This window comes from Vulpes vulpes, unplaced genomic scaffold (genome assembly GCF_048418805.1).
Source record: "Vulpes vulpes isolate BD-2025 unplaced genomic scaffold, VulVul3 Bu000000713, whole genome shotgun sequence".
In the NCBI taxonomy this organism is placed as follows: domain Eukaryota; kingdom Metazoa; phylum Chordata; class Mammalia; order Carnivora; family Canidae; genus Vulpes; species Vulpes vulpes.
In genome coordinates this window covers 293,636-298,752 of record NW_027325686.1, presented here as the reverse complement: position 1 = coordinate 298,752, position 5,117 = coordinate 293,636, and positions in this window count along the sequence as shown.

Genomic DNA, 5,117 nt, shown 5'->3' with positions numbered 1-5,117 from the left:
TTGATTTTTCTCATTTCGATTTGATTATTTTCGATTCGATTTGATTTTTTTCGATTCAATTCAATTCGCTTCTTTTTGATTCAATTATTTTCGTTTCTATTTGATTATTTTCGTTTCGATTTGATTATTTTTATTTCGATTAGATTATTTTCGATTCGATTTAATTATTTTTGCTTCTACTTGATTTTTTTCATTTCGATTCGATTATTTTGGTTTCGATTTGATTATTTTCGATTCGATTATTTTCATATCGATTTGATTATTTTGGTTTCGATTCCATTATTTCCGATTCGATTTGATTATTTTCGATTCGATTTGATTATTTTCGATTCGATTCGGTTATTTTCATTTCCATTTAATTATTTTGGTTTCGATTAGATTATTTTCGCTTCTACTTGATTTTTTTCATTTCAATTCGATTATTTTCTATTCGATTTGATTTTTTTCGATTCGATTCAATTCGTTTCTTTTCGATTCGAATTTTTTGATTCGATTCGTTTATTTTCGTTTTGATGTGATTATTTTCGATTCGATTCGATTATTTTCATTTTGATTATTTTGGTTTCGATTCGATTATTTTCGTTTTGATGCGATTTTTTTCGTTTCGATTCGCTTATTTTCGTTTCGATTATGTTTTTATTCGATTCGATTATCTTCGTTTTGATTCGATTATTTTCGTTTCGATTCAATTCCATTCCATTCGATATTTATCGATTCGATGCGATTTGATTTTCTTCAATTCGATTCCATTCCATTCCATTTTTTTCATTTCGATTTGATTATTTTTCTTTTGACTGTATTCTTTTTATTCCATTCGATTATTTTCGTTTTGATTCGATTTTCATTTCGATTGGATTATTTTTGTTTCAACTCAATTATTTTCGTTTCAACTCGATTGTTTTTGATTCGATTCGATTATTTTCGTTTCAATTCGAATTTTTAAATCGATTCGTTTATTTTCACTTCGATTTGATTATTTACGTTTCGATTCAATTATTTTCGATTCGATTCGATTATCTTCATTTCGATTCGATTATTTTCGTTTCGATTCGATTTTTTTCGATTCGATTTGATTCCATTCCATTCGATTTCTATCGATTCGATGTGATTTGATTTTCTTAGATTCGATTCGATTCGATTCCAGTTTTTTCATTTCGATTTGATTATTTTTGTTTAGATTCTATTCTTTTTATTCCATCCGATTATTTTCATTTCGATTCGATTATTTTCATGTCGATTCGATTATTTTGGTTGCGACTCGATAATTTTCATTTCGATTCGGTTATTATCGATTTGATTCGATTATTTTCGTTTCTATTTTATTATTTCGATTCGATTATTTTCATGTCGATTTAATTATTTTGGTTTCAACTCGATTATTTTCGCTTCTACTTGATTTTTTTCATTTCGATTCGATTATTTCCTATTCAATTTGATTATTTTCGATTCGATTCGATTATTTTAGTTTCGATTTGATTATTTTCGATTCGATTCGATTATTTTCATGTGGATTTGATTATTTTGGTTTCGATTCGATTATTTTTGTATCGATTATCTTCGTTTCGATTTGATTATTTTCTATTCGATTCGATTATTTTCATGTCGATTCAATTCGTTTCTTTTCTATTCGAGTTTTTTCGATTCGATTTGATTATTTTCAGTTAGATTTGTTTATTTTAGATTCGATTCAATTATTTTTGATTCGATTCGATTTTTCTCATTTCGATTTGATTATTTTCAATTCGATTTGATTTTTTTCGATTCAATTCAATTTGTTTCTTTTCGATTCGATTATTTTCATTTCTATTTGATTATTTTCGTTTCAATTCGATTATTTTCTATTCGATTCGATTATTTTCATGTCGATTCAATTCGTTTCTTTTCAATTCGAATTTTTTCGATTCGATCCGATTATTTTCTTTTCGATTCGATTTTTCTCGTTTTGATTCATTATTTTTGTTTTGATTCGATTATTTTCTATTCGATTTGATTTTTTTCATGTCGATTTGATTATTTTGTTTTCGATTTGATTTTCATTTCGATTGATTATTTTCGTTTCGATTTCATCATTTTCTATTCTATTCGATTATTTTAGTTACTATTTGATTACTTTCGATTCGATTCCATTATTTTCATGTCGATTTGATTATTTTGGTTTCGTTTCTATTATTTTCGTTTCGATTGATTATTTTCGATTCGATTTGATTATTTTTGATTCAATTTGATTATTTTTGTTTCGATTTGATTATTTTTGATTCGATTTGATTTTTTTCATGTCAATTTGATTTTAGTTTCGATTTGATTATTTTCAATTCGATTTGATTTTTTTCATGTCGATATGATTTTAGTTTCGATTTGATTATTTTCGATTCGATTTGATTTTTTTCATGTGGATTTGATTATTTTGGCTTCGATTTGATTTTCATTTCGATTGATTATTTTCGTTTCGATTATGTTTTTATTCGATTCGATTATCTTCGTTTTGATTCGATTATTTTCGTTTCGATTCAATTCCATTCCATTCGATATTTATCGATTCGATGCGATTTGATTTTCTTCAATTCGATTCGATTCCATTCCATTTTTTTCATTTCGATTTGATTATTTTTCTTTTGACTGTATTCTTTTTATTCCATTCGATTATTTTCGTTTTGATTCGATTTTCATTTCGATTGGATTATTTTTGTTTCAACTCAATTATTTTCGTTTCAACTCGATTGTTTTTGATTCGATTCGATTATTTTCGTTTCAATTCGAATTTTTAAATCGATTCGTTTATTTTCACTTCGATTTGATTATTTACATTTCGATTCAATTATTTTCGATTCGATTCGATTATTTTCATTTCGATTCGATTATTTTCGATTCGACTCGATTATTGTTGATTTGATTCGATTATTTTGGTTTCAATTTGATTACTTTTGATTCTATCTGATTATTTTCGTTTCGATGTGATTATTTTCGATTCAATTCGATTATTTTCATGTTGTGTGATTATTTTGGTTTCGATTATTTTCGTTTTGATGCGATTTTTTGTTTCGATTCGATTATTTTCGTTTCGATTATGTTTTTATTCAACTCGATTATCTTCATTTCGATTCGATTATTTTCATTTCGATTCGATTTTTTTCGATTCGATTCGATTCCATTCCATTCGGTTTCTATTGATTCGATGAGATTTGATTTTCTTAGATTCGATTCGATTCCTTTTTTTTATTTCGATTTGATTATTTTTGATTTGATTTTTTTCGCTTCTACATGATTTTTTCGTTTCGATTCATTTATTTTCGTTTCGATTCAATCATTATTGTTTTGATTCATTTATTTTCGTTTCGATTCGATATTTTCGATTCAATTCGAATCGATTTTTTCGATTCGATGCTATTCGATTGGATTTTTTTCTTTTCGATTCGATTATTTTTGTGTTTCAATTTGATTTTTTTTCGTTTCAATTCGATCATTGTCGTTTTGATTATTTATTTTCGTTTCGATTCAATTATTTTAATTTCGATTCGGTTATTTTCGTTTCGATTTGATTATTTTCTGTTCAATTAGATTATATTCGTTTCGATTTGATTATTTTTAATTTGATTCGATTTTCGTTTTGATTGATTATTTTCATTTCGATTCGATTATTTTCTATTCGACTTGATTATTTTCGATTCGATCAATTATTTTCATGTGGATTTGAATATTTTGGTTTCGATTCGATTATTTTCATTTCAATTGATTATTTTCGTTTCGATTTGATTATTTTCGATTCGATTTGATTTTTTTCGATTCAATTCAATTCGCTTCTTTTTGATTCAATTATTTTCATTTCTATTTGATTATTTTCGTTTCGATTTGATTATTTTTATTTCGATTAGATTATTTTCGATTCGATTTAATTATTTTCGCTTCTACTTGATTTTTTTCATTTCGATTCGATTATTTTGGTTTCGATTTGATTATTTTCGATTCGATTATTTTCATATCGATTTGATTATTTTGGTTTCGATTCCATTATTTCCGATTCGATTTGATTATTTTCGATTCGATTTGATTATTTTCGATTCGATTCGGTTATTTTCATTTCCATTTAATTATTTTGGTTTCGATTAGATTATTTTCGCTTCTACTTGATTTTTTTCATTTCAATTCGATTATTTTCTATTCGATTTGATTTTTTTCGATTCGATTCAATTCGTTTCTTTTCGATTCGAATTTTTTGATTCGATTCGTTTATTTTCGTTTTGATGTGATTATTTTCGATTCGATTCGATTATTTTCATTTTGATTGATTATTTTGGTTTCGATTCGATTATTTTCGTTTTGATGCGATTTTTTTCGTTTCGATTCGCTTATTTTCGTTTCGATTATGTTTTTATTCGATTCGATTATCTTCGTTTTGATTCGATTATTTTCGTTTCGATTCAATTCCATTCCATTCGATATTTATCGATTCGATGCGATTTGATTTTCTTCAATTCGATTGGATTCCATTCCATTTTTTTCATTTCGATTTGATTATTTTTCTTTTGACTGTATTCTTTTTATTCCATTCGATTATTTTCGTTTTGATTCGATTTTCATTTCGATTGGATTATTTTTGTTTCAACTCAATTATTTTCGTTTCAACTCGATTGTTTTTGATTCGATTCGATTATTTTCGTTTCAATTCGAATTTTTAAATCGATTCGTTTATTTTCACTTCGATTTGATTATTTACGTTTCGATTCAATTATTTTCGATTCGATTCGATTATCTTCATTTCGATTCGATTATTTTCGTTTCGATTCGATTTTTTTCGATTCGATTTGATTCCATTCCATTCGATTTCTATCGATTCGATGTGATTTGATTTTCTTAGATTCGATTCGATTCGATTCCAGTTTTTTCATTTCGATTTGATTATTTTTGTTTAGATTCTATTCTTTTTATTCCATTCGATTATTTTCATTTCGATTCGATTATTTTCATGTCGATTCGATTATTTTGGTTGCGACTCGATAATTTTCATTTCGATTCGGTTATCGATTTGATTCGATTATTTTCGTTTCTATTTTATTATTTCGATTCGATTATTTTCATGTCGATTTAATTATTTTGGTTTCAACTCGATTATTTTCGCTTCT